The following is a 17,608-nucleotide window of genomic DNA, read 5'->3' as shown; positions in this document are numbered from 1 at the left end:
CATCAACATCGATAAAATTACACACATTTCCTCAGAAACTTTTAAAAATATCTGCCATTATGACTTTCTTGAAGCCGTTCCGAAATTAACCAATTGGGTTAGGTATCGAAATTCCTATGGGAGTTCTTTTCCGAGATTTGTAAAATAGCTAAGTCGGCAAAAAAACTTTTCCCGGGGGTTTGAGGAATAAACAGAACTGTTATCATTTGTTTTTTTTAACCATCAATTTAAATTTTCTCAAAAATACTTAAATAAATAAGTTAATAATATTCAATATACTGCTATTTGTATCTCTCAGAAAATAAACAGTTACAGAACGACATAGTTTATCATTTGAAATACCAAATCGTCCAAACACGGGGGACCATTCTATCGTGGGCGCAAAATAGGGCGGAAACTTTGTAGCACCCTCAGTGCAAGATTGCCGCCTCATCTTTATTCGCCCGCGCGAAAAGGCAAGCTAATCATTTTTTTCACGCGCACTCAAGGGGAAAAGGAAAGTGATCGATATTCTTTGAAGGAAAAACGTCAGAAACAAACAGTCGGAACCACTACATAGAAATGGCAACTATTGCCTTAACGGGAAATATATCCCGAACGGGAAGGTGAAAAACTTCCCGAAATGGATAGATTTTCCGAATCAGGAAGTTGACCAGTATCCCGATCGGGAATGTGACCTCTGCGCACTCCGGAAATGGTCGTGGAAGGTAAATAACTGATGCCTATTGTAAAAGAGGGTAAATAAATACCTTTCACCAGTAGTTAAGAAATCCACCGGGTAATCACTTCTTAATTCTACTTTTCCCATTCCTAATTAAAAACTTCCCGATTTGGAAACTTCTTCTCGATCTGGAAACAAAAATCTGCTTTGTTTACAAAAATTCAACTTCCCATTGGGGAACAATGAAAAGTTCTTGATCAAAACGGGAAACAGAAAAGTAATGAAATTTTCAATCTGGAAACAGTTTCCTTTTTGGGTTATTTCTACCTTCCCATTCGGGATATATTTCCCGTTAAGGCAATAGTTGCCATTTCTATGTAGTGGTTCCGACTGACAAACCCAAAGGGACATGTTCATAAAAAAGGCAAGCTCTGTGACATTCAAAAATTAAGAAAAATTCGTTTTATGTTGATAAAATCTTCAAAATAGCCTCTAGATCAATAAAAAATTTTGGCTAAAAAGGTAACAAAGGTCCAAAGGCACTAGACTTGAAAGATTTTGGATTTGTAGGTTATTTTGCTGAAAATGGCTAAAAATGTAACATTTTCATTATAAATGACCTAAATTTTTATTTCAGGTGAAAATAATTAGAACAAGGCTTGAAAATGAAACTTTAGTATGTTACCTAACCGCTGTTGTTATTCACGGAAATTGCACATCGTTAAACTGAAGATATTGGCTAAAGAAGTAACATGCTCAAAAAATCAACTTCTATTCATAATTTCAATAATTTAGAATTTATGGAACTTAAACAATTAACATATACTATCTGGTCTGGTCTTTGATCCTGTGAAAATGAAAAAATTTCAGCTATGCATTTTTTTCGGAACGCTGAAAAACTCTAATTTCGATCTTCCTAAAGGTAAAGAGGTTGCAAGATTTGGGCTAGCGAGGCAAAAATTGCTAGAAAGCTGGTGAAATTGTAATCCTCAAAAATCGAAGTTCCAGCCTCACTGTTTTTAACTTTTCTTTAAAATCGATGAGCCTGTCTCGCCTCTCCTTACACACTCTTACTGGCTTCATTTTTGCAAGTTTCATTATTCGAGCAGGGGGGTCAACATCCAGATACCAGACCCATAGCCGGGTGGTGGTGTCTTTTTTTCCTTTAAAAGTCTGAAAAGTCAAGTTGGTATTGATGGGGGTGGGTCCCCCTTTTTTAGAAAAAAAGAGTTATCCTCAGTTGGTATTGATACCAAAATAGGGGGTGGGTACCCCTTTTTTTAAATAATATGATTCAGAAAGTTGGTATCCATATCAAAATGAGAGCAAAACTTTCCTAATTTTTGCCCTTATAGCTAGAAAATACCCCGGGGTACATATCAGTCTAAACAGGTTTCAATTGGATTTGTTTTAGCTTTTGAGTATAATGACTGTAAATGAGTAATAAGTTTAAATGACTAATGAAGTTTGTTTATTTTGGACTTTTTCGATATTTTCAAGTTTTATTTTTGATCAAGCCTGAAGCAAAAGCATTTTTTCTGTGATAGCATTTGGTAATGAGTGAATCTATTCTGTTCTAAAATTATGTACTAATAATAGCTTCTCTTAGTTTTTGCACATCAATTATATTCAGATAATATTGATTCAGATTGATTTTGCTAGCTTCATTGGGTTTGTTTTTATTATATTGTCAGTTTTCAGTCATTTTCTATTTTAGCATATGACATTTTTTGTGTTGTGTTGAAGAAGAGGTATTTCAAAAATGAGTTTTTTTGAAGTTTCTCTTAGTACCCTGTTTGTGTGGGAGGGGGTGGGTTCCCTTTAAACAGCTTTAAACTCAAATTTGTCAGATTGGTATTGGTACTAAATTAGGGGGTGGGTCCCATGATATTTTGTCAAATTCAAAAAGTCATGTTGGTATCGATACCAAATTAAGGGGGTGGGTCCCCCTTTTTCTGAAAATTATGATTTTCAAGTTGGTATCGATACCAAAATAAGGGGGTGGGTCCCCCCTTTTTCTGAAAATTATGGTTTTCAAGTTGGTATCGATACCAATTTTGGGGTGGTGGTGTTAACTTAGTTCAAAAGGTCAAAAGTCAGGTTTTTGGGCTATGGGTTGGTATTATAAAATGTTGACCCCCCCCTGATTCGAGTTATTTTATAAAATTAATTACCTTTTTTAATTTTAGCGAGAACTAATTTTGGCAAACCAGGAATTCTTTTAATTTTGGCAAGAACTTATTTTAGCGAATCAATGATTTTTTAAATTTTGGCGAGAACTTATTTTGGCATACTGTTAATCTGTTCTATTGTGCCTTATTTGAAGCTTTTTTTGTGAACTTAAGAAGTTATTTAGGCAAAATACCAAAATTTTTAATTTTGGCGAGAACTTAATTTGCCGAATGACCTAAAAATTTTAATTTGGTGGGAGCTAAATTTGGCGAATTTGGCAAATTTCGAGTTTGTTAGCCAATTTCTCCAAAATTAGATCTGGTCAAAATAAGTTCCCTTTTAAGGTATCATGACTACTTATTATAATCAATGAGTCTGTTCTAAAAACATAGGTTCTAACAAACTATTTGGATGCCGATCTATTGAGAATGGTATACCATACATCCAAAATCAAAAACAGCAATAACACTTCTGTTGTGCAAGTTCTGTCAAAAAGGCTAGCTCTAAAGCTCTAAAATAGCATCTAGTTGTTCTACCAATTTAGTGCAGTTTGAGTTAAAAAATGCCACCATAGTAAAAAGCCTTAGTAGGATTTAGTTGGAAAATATGCAAAACATATGCAAGTTTACACAAAGATTAAAAAGACAATAAAGCATCTAATAAAAAAATATCATAATCACCAGAACAATAAAAGATGGAATTTCTTTATCGAAAAAGCCAACAAAAGCCTTTTAGAAATTTGTTCTTAAAGACATGTTTTCATGCCATTAAAAGATTCCACAAAAACGAAGCACACTGTTAATCTCTACCTTATAGATGAATAATACAAAGTGATAAACAATGATATATGATAGCCAGTGGGGCTTTATGTGTATTCAGTAAATGGTATTTGGATCAATTGATATTGATCATCCTTCATATTGATTCTTGTGTTGGTTCAAGTTGGATTGTGTTCATCAAGTCTTCTGTTGGTGAAGACTTATTATAAGGTCAAGCATGGATCAGCAATCACTAGGTTGGTAAATACCTATTTAACATTTGGTAGCAGAGGAAACAACGATCCACTATGGCAAACAAGAATGATATCAAAGCCCCGCCGGCATTGAAGGAGGATGTTCCTTACGAAAAGTGGAAGAAGGAAATAACCATTTGGCAGCTCTTCACTTCGTTGGAGAAGAAGAAGCAAGGCTTGGCAATTTTATTATCTCTTGAAGGCAAAGCAAGGGAAGCTGCGCTGGAGTTAGAGGTGGACGAGTTAAATAAAGATGATGGTGTGAGCAAGGTGCTTGCACAACTAGATAAACTGTATCTCAAAGATAAGCTGCAACTCTCGTTTCAGGCATATGACAGTATTCGGAAGTTTAAACGACCCAATGATATGCCAATTGCAGATTTTGTTGTTGAGTTTGAACGTCTGTACAACAAAGCCAAAGCTTACGAAATGATTCTTCCTGATGGTATCTTAGCGTACGAGTTCCTCAATAATGCAAACATCTCAGATTCACACGAAAAGTTAATTAGAGCAACAATGACTGAGCTATCTTACAATTCAATGAAAGACCAACTACGCAAGGTTTTTGGAGATTTGAGCCTCTCGGTATCTTCAAACAAGAGCAAGGATGTAGGTGCTGTAAACAATCAGGTGAAGTTTGAGTCGCGAGATGAGATGACATTTGAGACAACAAGCAGAGACGAGGAAGCGGAAGAAGTTTACTATGGAAATTACCGTGACAGATCAAATCGTGGTGGAAGATCTTGACCTAATCGTGGACGATTCAATTTTAGAGGTAGAGGAGGTCGTGGACAGCATGGTGGTGCGGAAAGAAGACATCAAGATGGAAAACCGAGACGAAACTCAGCTGGATCAGACGATGCCCCTTCAACTTGTATGGTGTGTGGATCAGTGTTTCATTGGGCCAGGGATTGTCCTGATTCATATGACAATTTAATGAAGCACAAGAACAAGATCAAAGAAGATGACGAGATAGCCTTATTTAGTGATACTTTAAAGCAGTTTGTGGGAGAAACCCTTGGCACAGCAGTGTTGGACTCTGGATGTACAAAGAATGTATGTGGAAAAACGTGGCTTGGATGCTATCTAGAGACACTGGACAAAAATCAACTATCAACCGTGAAGGAATTCAAAAGCAGCACAAGCTTCAAGTTTGGCAATGGAGATAGTGTGGAATCTTTGAAGAAAGTAAAGGAGAAGAAAGGAATGATGCAAAAACTGCACAGACAGTTTAGTCATGCGCCCTATCACCGAATCAAAAGTCTTTTGAAAGATGCTGGCGTTGATGATCAAGAAAATATTGACGTTCTGAAAAAGGTGTGCGAGTCTTGCAAGATATGTCAAGTGTACAAAAAGACACCCCAAAGACCAGTTGTTGGTTTGTCGATGGCACATCACTTAAACGAAACTGTTGCTATGGACTTGAAGGAGTGGAAAGAAGGATCCTCTAAAACATGGTTTTTACATCTAGTTGATCATGCAACTCGGTACAGTGCATCATCGGTCATCAAGAGCAAGAAGAAAGAAGTTATCGTTGGACAGTTATTTGACATCTGGATAAAGATTTTTGGTTACCCAAATAAGTTTCTTGTTGACAATGGGGGTGAGTTCGACAATCAAGAGTTCCAAGATTTTTGTGAAAATCTCAATATCAAAATCAAGACTACAGCTGCTGAAAGCCCCCATGGAGCAATGGATTGGTTGAGCGACATAAAATGGAATCATTGGAGAGAATGTTACCAAGATTGTGAGGGATGTAGATTGTGAATTACGAATCGCATTATCGTGGGCAGTTAGCGCAAAGAATGCATTACACAATATCCATGGTTTCAGTCCTAATCAGCTTGTTTTTGGTAGAAATCCGAATTTCCCATCAGTACTTACCGACAAACTACCTGCGCTTCAAGGAAAGACAACAAGTGAAGTCGTACGTGACAACTTAAACGCCATGCACTCAGCAAGAAAGGCCTTTGTAGCTTCTGAAGCATCAGAGAAGATTCGAAGAGCTCTGCGACACAATGTTGGAAGTTCTGTGAATGTGAAATATGTTACTCAGGACTCAGTGTATTACAAAAGGAAAAATGATCCAAAATGGAAAGGTCCGGGTACAGTAATTGGGCAAGATGGTCAACAGGTGTTGGTTAAATACGGAAGTGTGTATGTGCGTGTACACCCTTGCCGACTCATGCTCGAGAAGTCAGAAGTTCAATACAACCCACCAAGAAATCAGGAGGATGTACCAAATCCAGATGCACCATTAACTCCTAGACAGCTCACTCAAGGTGTGGACAGCGATTCCGATGATGATGAGAAACAAACTGAAGAGAATGATATCGCTAGATCAGTAGCTGGACAAATGCAAGATAGTGTGGTACAGAAAAATGTCACACTACCAAAACCAAAACAAAAAGTTAAATATCTTCCAAAGGATGATACCAATTGGAAAACTGTAGAAGTCATTTCTCGGGCTGGTAAAGCAAATGGAAAATACAAACATTGGCTCAATATTAAAAATGAAGACAATACAGTCGAGTGCATTGATTGGAAGAACAGTGTTCAAGAATGGCATCCAAATGAATCAAGTGATGAGGAGGCTAATGGCACAAATGGTGCAATAATTGAGGATTCCCAAGAAGCTGAAACAGTCTTTTACTCTGTCAACGGAATGGATGTTGACCCAGTTTTGCTGAACGAATCTAAAGAAAAAGAGCTGGCAAATTGTTCCCGATGCTGGACAAAAGTGTGTGTCAACAAGATGGGTGTTCACTGAAAAGTTTATTGATGGAAAGAAATCAATCAAATCTAGATTGGTGGCAAGAGGGTTTGAAGAAGACAGCTCGTTTCAAGTCAATTCACCAACCTGTAGTAAAGAAGCTTTGAGACTTGCTACAACCTTGATGATGATAAATGGATGGAAATGTAACAGCATCGATGTTCGTGCAGTTTCTCCAAGGCAAACAAATCGATAGGGATGTGTTCATTAAGCCCCCACCAGAAGTTGAAAACAAAAACATCTGGAAACTGAATGTTTGTGTGTACGGCCTATCAGATGCACCAAGAGCATGGTACCTTCGTGTCAAAGAGGTTTTGGCCTCACTTGGGGCTCGATGTTGCAAACACGATGCAGGATTATTCTACTCTCACGAGAATGGAAGTCTACAAGGGATAATTGTCATTCATGTAGACGATTTCTTCTGGGGAGGCACCATGGATTTTGTGCAGAAAGTTATCCAACCATTCAAACAAATGTTCGAGATTGGAACAGAAGAAACTGGTTCGTTCAAGTATCTTGGACTCAATATCACACAGACAAAGAATGGAATCCAAATTGAACAAACGCGATACTGTCAATCAATAAAGCCTATTCCTGTCAGCAAAGAGAGAAAAACCCAAAGGAATCTACCACTAGGAAGTGGTGAAACAAAGCAGCTACGTATGCTGGTTGGTCAGATGAATTGGGCTGCTACGCAAACCAGACCAGATATTTTGTTTGATTGCTGTGAACTTGCATCAAAGATGAAGAATGCTACTGTAGCCGACATCCTAGATGCTAATAAAGTGTTGAAGAAATTACAAAATGATGTTATGATCAAGCTTCCACCATTGAAAGACATCAATCACCTAAAATTTGTTGTGCATTCTGATGCATCTATGCCAACCTTAATGATGGAGGATCACAAGGAGGCTATATCATACTGCTATCAGACGATATCTCAAAGAAACTGTCACCAATTGCTTGGCAGTCAAAGAGGATCAAAAGAGTGGTAAAGAGCACTCTTGCAGCTGAAATGCTGGCACTTGTAGAAGCAGCTGAATCGTGCTATTGGCTCCAAAGCATTCTCAATGAGGTTTTGGGAACTGAAGGTTGTAGAATTGAGTGTTATATTGACAGTCAATCACTGTATAATGCTGCTAATTCAACAACGTCGTTGTCTGATAAAAGACTACGAGTTGATGTTGCAATCATTCGTGAAATGTTGCAAAATAATGAGATTTCAAAGCTTGTTTGGGTTCCCTCAAAATCTCAATTAGCTGATTGCTTAAGGTATGTGTACACCTTTTTTCCGATTTTTTGTCAAAAAAATTTTTTTCAGTCAAAGTGGAAGAAAAGTTACTGGATTTCATTTTGGTAAAATCGCGATCTTAAAATCTTTTTTAGATCCAGAGTTATAACCATTTAAATTTCAAAACAAAGTTCGTCTTATGATGGATTATTTACTCAAATAATTGTCTCTTTCGGAAACAACAAAGACAAAAGAGAGAATTCAGCTGATGATTATTCTCACCTCTATTGAATAGTAATATTTTTTGACACATTTCACTGATTACTCAAATTAACAGCAATCATCTCGTTAAAAATTTCAAATTGATGTAGAAAAAAACGAAATTTTACCACACCATACTAGTTTTAACGAGGTTAAAGTCACCCATAGCATTTAGCTATGAACTTAATTTTTTTTTTATATTTTCGGCAAAGAATTGAACTAAAAAAAATGTCTTAGGATTTTTTTTCTAATCGAGTTAAAGTTTCACAATTTCAGGTTAAGTGGAAAAACTCGAGAAATAATGTTTTTTTTCCAAATTTTAACAATTTTTAAGTTTTTCGAGTTAAAGTCGATCCAAAAAAAATCCTAAGACATTTTTTTGGTTCAATCTATTGGGAACATAGTATCGAATTATTTTTTCAAATTTCAAAAGCTATGGGTGACTTTAACTTCTTTTAAAGTAGGTAAGGTTAAAATTCTTAAGATTTTAATTATATCCTGCCCAGTTTTTTAANCAAAAATAACATTTTCAGAATTTCCATCATGGCGTAACCGTCAAAAATGGCCGAAAAAAATGGTATTTTGACAGATCTGGAGCAAAATTCAAGATGGCGTATCTTTTTGCGTCAACAATAAATTTTTTTAAACTTTCAGCTAGGCTTCCTTAGTAGGTCTAGTTTATAGCCTCCAAAAATCTCAGTGGGTTTTTGAAGTCTCTTAAAGATATAATCGATTGAAAATTTGCTTAACTTCGTTGTTTTTTCTGTCTTGAAAAGCTAAATCAGGCTAAATTTCTGCAAGATGTTCCCGACCAGCCACTGCTCCCTGCCTATCTCCCTTACAGGATGGCTGACTCGAATTCAATTGTTGAAATGGTCAAACACCGGACCTCACAGGTTGAGTGAGCAGAGAATTTGCTGAAACACATCAAAGGTAATCAAAGGTAGGTAACAAATGAAAATAAATGAAAACATAGATTCATTTCAAAATCAGTCGAGTACTGATCTTTTCAAGTTATCTCTATACAAAAAAGAAAAGCAAAAAGACCTATCGAATGAGAACATCATAATGTTCCACCGCAGAGTAACTTGTGTTTTGAATCTATCAAAGCAATTAAAACACTAGAAATCTTCAAATCCCACGATATCCAAAAACTCGAGAACACGCAAGCAAATTGATTTTGCAACGGTATAAATTGAAACTTGAAAATGTTATTAACACTTAGTTAATTGGCATAATTAGTGAGATTAGATTAATTTGATCATTTTTCCGATTTTATTTTTAGGGCCTGTCTTCTTTGGAATCAAGATGGAGCAAGAAACGAAGACTTTTTATAAGAACAGAAAAACTCATCAAGCATTTGCTTTGCGTTTTTTTTTTTTTACCAAAGCTGTGAAGATCACATGTCAGAAGGATAAGCGAGCAATAGAAGAACATAATAATCTGCACAACACTCTCGTATCACAGAATCCGGTGGGGACCTAGAGCGGGAAATTTCTAGTGCAAAATATCTTAACGGGGAAGAAAATTTGGGGTTTTAAATGGTCGGGGAAAAATTGCGACGGCGTGTACTTTTGTTAACTCTTCGAAATTTTCATCATTTCCCCCCAAATTTTTCAAGTTTATCCCCTTTGGAAAGTTCTATCGGCTATCTGAGCCCCTCAGAATGACTTAATTACTCAATATGGAGTTTTTCTCTCCCCAATTCATAAACAGATGATATACATCGTCCCGGGACATTAACTAACACGCATAGACCTACATTTTCTATATTTCATATATAATAGAACACCCCTTTCTCAGTGACCCATAGACTAGCAAAGCGTCTGTCTTTCCTTGGACACAGCAACGCGTGAATAGTGCTTATAATAGAAAGTTCTTATAAAAAATAGAAATTGCCCCAGGAGAGTGGATTGGAAAGTGAACCAGTGAACATATAGAAAAATAGATCCCATTGCAAGTTTAATCTGTAACGAAATACAACGACGTGGTTTACTAGTCTAAGTGACCCAGTGAAGTTTTGAAACCCACCGGGTCTTAATATAGGATCTCCAAAGCTCTACCCTGAGTATCAGAGTTTAAGTTTTCAAAGAAAATAGTAACCTCTGAAGACAAATAATAGAAATTCTATCGCGCATGTGTCAATCTAATCACTGTAGAAAAAATCAAAGATGAAGAGCAAATATTACCATATTAATGTCTAGCAGACTGTATCAGTATGCAGTTTATTATTTACGAATTCCCCAGAAACCTCCAAGTGTAGTTGAAATGAGTTTATTTCGAAAGAAATCTTTTACATGATCCCCAAATGTATAACAGTAATTACTAAACTTTTAATTATGGAAATGTCACTTTAATTGAATCGAAATAATAGACAGACTTTATGTTATGATTCTCTATCACTGACTCTTTTTACAAAGCATTGATGACTTTTTGTAAGTTGTGTTTTCAACTACGGGAATAAAAATATCGACTATGACTGTCATGGTTACTTTTGTCTTCACTGATTGCGCGATGAATAGAATCTCGATTCGTCGGCACAGCGTAAATATATGATTTTGAGCTGTGCTTTTCACGGTACCAAAGCTCACTAAGTGATAACCTTTAACTTCCTCTGGTAGGGAAAAATTGACTTTCAACTAATATTCAAGAATTCTTAAAAAAACTGAGATTGACCGGGGTAAGACGGTAAGACCATAAATAAGATCTTTGATTTGGGTTCTATGCAATTTCTTTCACCGGGTGATTCATCATTGAGTGGAGCTGACCGGGTCACTGATATAGGGGTGTAATAAAAGAATTTGTATATATAATCTCCGTGGATACAATCGGGTGCATAGTTCTTCGCGCTTCGATGGTGAACAAACGATTTTTCTGTCGTGTTTTAGTCAAGTTGACAATTAAGAGTCATGTCTACCTGAGAACGATCTCGATTATCGGTTCACCCAGTGGTCCCTAAAAAAGGCAACGAATGAATTAAAAAAAATTGTCATGAAACTAATTTTGCGGTATATTCAGGGCTTCATTAGATTATTGAGCTTATCTTTAGATAGAAGTCAACGACCTTAAATAGGGGTGTATGACAAAATTATTTTACTAGAAGAAAAGATACATATTAAAATGGTATAAAGGATGACGATAAAACCAGGTGAAACATTCGAGAACGAAATACATTTTCCTAATTAATGTTGTATGTGCAATATGACGATGCGTTGACTTCTCGACCCGGGATACTTGATAGCTGTACCATTATTCGGCAAGTCCATTTTGGAATATCTAGAAAGAAAAGCAATATATTCAAATTATTTTAATCTTCAACTGGCAAAACCACATCTTAATACCGATCAAATATGAAACAGTTGACACACAACATCGTTTCAAAACCTTTCTAACATTTTTAAATGTCCATCATGTGGCGTTAGAAGATCTTTACAGTCCCCAAACCGGTGAAATTCTGTAATCAAATACCTTATGTATCTGCCGCTTTAGGTGGATGAAACTTCGCGTGGAGTAATTGAAAATGGCATCGACCTCTAACGTTAGAGGTCGATGAAAATGGTAAATTCGTAATTTTCATGAGTTTTGGCCCTTTTCGCAAAACTTAGTTCTTGCTATAAATTGAAAATCCATTAAAACTAAAGAAATTTGGTGAAATTCAGTGAAAAAGAGGCTGCTTCGCAGCGAAATTTTAAAAATTCTCAATTCTCTAAAAAAAAGTACATGCTAAAATTAATCGACTTAGGGTAATAATAGCGGTATTCTAAGTCGCATCATTAAGACAAAAGTGACGAGAAAGTAAAAAATCCCACTCGCACAAGACAGAGATGTAATGTGTATTCCGACAAGGACATGATGTGTATTTCCTTTGTTGTGAGACAGGGAGATAGGAAAGCAAAACATCACTCGCACACTCGCATGAGACAGGGATGTAATATGGTATATTTCCTTTGTTGTGACACAGGGAGGTGCGAGAGGCGGGAGAGCTAAAATACCACTCGCGTGATACAGGGATAATACATACCTGATGAAATAATATTTCTTCCCACTATTTTACCGAGCTTTTTACGTTGCCTTAATATACATTAATGCTTGTGAGAAAGCATAAAAAAGCAAGCTTTTATCCCCTATTGATGGTGATATAAAGAGGGCCTTAAATAATATCCTTGAACTCATTCGCATGTCAATGACCTTCTTAAAGTAACTCTCACAGGAATCTGCAGAGACGTCATCCTAATAGACGTAATAAAAAACTTACCATTGTTGAAAGAATAACTTTTCGTAATCACTTGGAAATATAATTACTACTTGCATCGTGTTTACGTCATATTTCTCATCTCTTCAATTTTTCTACCGTGTAGGAGTGCCAAACATGAGATTTCTATAAGGAAATTTGAAAAACTTCACCGCAGAAATATTTTCAATATTTTGCTCAATTTTTCGACTGCAAGTTGTGGGGTAGCAGAAATATATATCAATGTGTTCCTTATAAGAGCCGCTAAATGAATATCGTATTTTTGTTTTCACCATGACGTGTTATTGAACGTTTTAAGTACTTTTTGTTTTAAGCATTTGATCTTTCTTTTTTTTCTTTTGTTTAGCGTGGCGCTAAATGATGTGATTACTCATTTTTTTGTCATTTAAAATATGACAGTGTGCTCGACTGAAAATAAAATGGCTGTTGGCTGGAAGTCTAAATACATGTGGCTGATGTTTTTATTTGGTTTTTAGTAGCTTTGAAAGTCTTTATAGATTGTGGAGGAGTTTTATGGTAAGGCTGATTGATGGAATTTAATGTTTACCATAAGCCGCCCGCGTGTTCAAAAACCTGCTGCATCAAGTTGTCATTATTTGCTATTTTATCGAAAAGTTGTCATTATTTTTCCTCCAACTTGAGCAGAGAACAAAAATTTTCAAAGTTGATATCAAAACAAACGGCCCGTGGCTTTTTTAGATTGTTAACAACCCGAACGGCCCTCTAGTAGTCTTTACCGTGTGAATTTAATTTTGTCATATTGTGGAGATAACATTATATAATTCTCTAGCGGGAAGAAAAAGATTTATCTCTTTAAGCTTGCACAAACGGGAACCAAAAGAATCAATAAAAACACGAGGATTGTGTATCTATAAGGAAAAACGAAAAATCTGGTAAAAATAAATGTTTATGGGAAAATAATGAATAATGAAAACTTGGCCGCATCGAATTCTGAAAATCGTCATTACGGTAAACATATCATTAGTTTCCATCAGCCTAAAGTTGATTGGGCCATTCCAGAAAAAAAAAATTACCCCCTAATGGATGACATCAATTTTTGAAATAAATTTTGGCACTGAATTCCAGGCAAACTTTAAAGAAAGTATCGGAATTCCATGAATTTTACTTAATTTTGCATCAAAGTATTGGAATTCCATGATTTTTTCAGGTTACAGTAACGGAATTCCACTGTTTTGACAGGTATTTTGTAAATTTGTTACAGAAATTCCGGACTTTCTTGAAAGCAATTTGCTACGGAAATTCCATGTCGTCCATTAGGGGGTAACGAATAAAAACTGGAATGGCCCATTATGTGTGTTTGCCTGGGTCAAAGTTCAGAAACTCTCTGTCAACAAGGGTTCACACACAGACTGTTTATAACATTCTGTGTCAGACTAATCTACCTGCACCAAGCTCTATAATTTTAGAACTTTGTGAGGTGAGATATTTTTTGTTTTTTCTAAAATTATGAGCTTGGATTCCCAGGCTAAGGATTTCCCAGACTGTTTATATCATTGAACATAAAACTTTGTATCATATTTACTACTACAATCATGAAAAATAAAATACTACTACTACTACTACTACCACAGAGCGTCAAACTACTTCCAAGTAAGCATGTTTGTGAGTGCTCTTTATGAAGAATCGTATATTTGTTTCCCAGGTTCTAGTTTGACTCCAAAATGTGAACCATTTGATATTTTTTTGGTAAACCATGATTGTAGCCCAGCACTACATTTTGTTTACGCCTGTTCACTAAGCGCATGCATATATCAGATCTATCCCTTGATGTTTTCTTCCGCGAGACTAGCTTTTTGAAATTAGTTGCTGTAACTGTAGGCATTTAAATTCAAAATGGTAGCGGAGAAGTAGAAAACGGTCGTGGCTTCTTCACAAAGACGAAAGACAGATCTGGACTTATTTCGTACTTTCCAGTCTCTTGTTCGTAGTTTCTCTGACTTTCTGGATCTTTCTAAGTTATTTTCTATGTTTTCTAACTTACTGAATGACTTACCGACAAATCGCCACCGGTGGGATTCGAACCCACTAAATGCAAAGTTCCGATGTTTTGAAACCCACTGCCTTATCCACTGCGCCACGGATTCATGCCAGGATAGCGCTTCTGACGGCTATTTATATTGTACAAACTGCAGACCAGACTGTATTAAGAGAAAATCACAAAAGAGTGCTTGTTTCGAGCTCCAACTCTAACCCTAACTGATAATAATCCAATTCCTAGCCAATCTGATACGTAACCACACCCAAACCACACCCATACCCAACCCTACCAGGTCGCCTGCAGGTCCTGACACTATTCCCGCATACCGGATCCGAAAAATAGATACATGTCTTTCGTCTTTACGAAGAAGCCTTCACCGTAGAAAACCGAGTTAGTAGAAAAAGATCTTATAATTCGAATGGAGTCAATGTTAATTCATTAATTCCCACGTCTCAGATGCAATTAAAGTATAAGGCCCTACGAATAAAAACACAAAAAAGGCAGACTAAGGAGGCAAGATGAGAAGTTTTTGAAAGTGGTCGAAATACACTGATCTAGGTACCAAATGATATGAGCAACAGAGGAAATAGAATAGAGACATAAGTGTGCAGTAATGGAAACAGTATATTTCGAAACGTAAACAAGAATGCCGAAAATGTATAATAGAACTTGGGATGACATTGGGGATGCATCAAGATATATATATATATAACTGAGAGCCTAACCCGTTTTGACGACGGGTGTCCTGTGTAACCCGTATTTATATATGACGGGGGTCTTACTTAACCTGTTTTGATGACAGGTGTCGCCTAGCCCCGTTTTGATGACGGAGGTTGATAAGCCCCGTTTTGATGACGGAGACTTATACGCCCCGTATAAGACGGAGGCTAAAAAATAAACAGGGAGGTTGCCCTGGCGAACCTTAACACCGTTGGGACTACAGTGTGCGAACCTAATCCAGATCTAACTGGATCCTTGACCTTAGGGGATGAATCTAAGTAACTGACTACTGACATGCAACGGTTACGGAGTAACCCTACACTAGAACTAAACGTATCATGATGCATCCCAAATGACCTAATCTCTGGTTAACAGCCTTGCCCAGGAGAAACCATGAGATCAGGATCCGTCGCAGCAGCAATCACCACGCTTGGATGAGAACGCAGTTGGTAACTAAAAAGAAGAAAAGGAAGAAGCAGAAAGCAGAACCAAATACAGGGGTTAAGGAGAGGGTGGGAGGGAAAGATTGAAGTTGTGATCAATTGAGACTGAGCTGAACTGCGCTGAAAGGGGCTTGACGGTAGGATAAATATAGGCGAAGGAAAGAATAACCGGCAGCCGAAATATACTATTTCATAGCCGCCTCGGTGCGGTGGCGGGATGTACTTCATTCGACTTGGAATTAACCTGAGCTAAGGTTTAGCTCCAATTAATTCCCACGTCTCAGATGCAATTAAAGTATAAGGCCCTACGAATAAAAACACAAAAAAGGCAGACTAAGGAGGCAAGATGAGAAGTTTTTGAAAGTGGTCGAAATACACTGATCTAGGTACCAAAGGATATGAGCAACAGAGGAAATAGAATAGAGACATAAGTGTGCAGTAATGGAAACAGTATATTTCGAAACGTAAACAAGAATGCCGAAAATGTATAATAGAACTTGGGATGACATTGGGGATGCATCAAGATATATATATATATAACTGAGAGCCTAACCCGTTTTGACGACGGGTGTCCTGTGTAACCCGTATTTATATATGATGGGGGTCTTACTTAACCTGTTTTGATGACAGGTGTCGCCTAGCCCCGTTTTGATGACGGAGGTTGATAAGCCCCGTTTTGATGACGGAGACTTATACGCCCCGTATAAGACGGAGGCTAAAAAATAAACAGGGAGGTTGCCCTGGCGAACCTTAACACCGTTGGGACTACAGTGTGCGAACCTAATCCAGATCTAACGGGATCCTTGACCTTAGGGGATGAATCTAAGTAACTGACTACTGACATGCAACGGTTACGGAGTAACCCTACACCCCAACGTCACCCAAATCCAAAGAATAACATTAAAGGAGGGTAAAGAAATTAATCTGAGGAAATTCTAGACACATAATGACATTAGGTAGGTTGCAAATAGTGATGTAAAAATTTTACCTTGGCCAAGTTAGAATTAAACTTAGAAATATCTTGGTCAGAGATTTGAGATACCTAAGATAGCAATCCCTAGACCATCTACCCATAATGTGTATCATTGAGTCAGACACACATGCGGAGAGGGCAGCGGAGGCTCCACCCATGCAAAAACTTAGGGTATTTAAACAGTGTTCAAGAGGAAGGAGCTTGAGCAGGGTATGGACTTTCCTTCAAGATATAAGTTTGCCATCCATGAATTTCCATATATTATTGTGAAAAGGAATCTCTACGAAGAAATGTGTCTTAGAAATTGTAGTCTGTAAATTTAAAAAAGGAGTACAGTAGGAAGAGTTATAAACAAAATATAAAAATAAAAAAAAAAAAAAAAAAAAAAAAAAAAAAAATTCGGAAAATATGAAGGCAACAAAATAGAAAGAGAGAAAATATTCAAAAAGCATCAGCATTAAGAAAATCAGCTAGGAAACTAAATACAATCATGTGGAAAATTGAAGAACTAAATTTGAGTTTTAAGAGAGCTTTAAAAGATCTGCATTTAAGCTGTTGATTCGAGATCTGTACAATGTGATTCAAGTCTCTTGCAGAGATGTGACATGAAACGGAAATAAGACATCCTAATTAAGATTTGGTTTGTAGTGAATGTACGCTGCAAACTAAACTTGGAGATTACGAACGGTTCAAAACATATAATCTGTTAGCCATTAACTTATAATATTTTCATAAATGACTTGAACTTGGTCCTTTGATTATTCAAAAGTATCCATGCTCGAGAAATCTATTGAAATTCATTACTGTCCTTGTCTAGCCACTGACTCTATCAAGTTGAAACAACAATCATTATTGAGCTACTCAGGAGCCACAAGCATTTAATACAAATTCTGCAAGTATTTGTCACGAAAGGGCAGCACTAAAATTTCAAAGTACTCCATACCATTACAGTTAGGTTGTGATTCCATTTAAGATACTGGATGACTAAGTCATTTTGTGAAGCCCTTTTTTCCGTCAACTCCTATAGTGAAAATAATTTGACTTATCAAGTATTTCCAAAAAACCTGTTTAGCATTTAGTCACAAAACATTTGCTGCAAATTGGAGCAGTG

Source organism: Clytia hemisphaerica, unplaced genomic scaffold, assembly GCF_902728285.1.
Source record: "Clytia hemisphaerica strain Z4C2 unplaced genomic scaffold, Clytia hemisphaerica genome assembly, whole genome shotgun sequence".
In the NCBI taxonomy this organism is placed as follows: Eukaryota; Metazoa; Cnidaria; class Hydrozoa; order Leptothecata; family Clytiidae; genus Clytia; species Clytia hemisphaerica.
The sequence above is the reverse complement of the archived record's forward strand: the minus strand, read 5'-3'. Positions refer to the sequence as shown.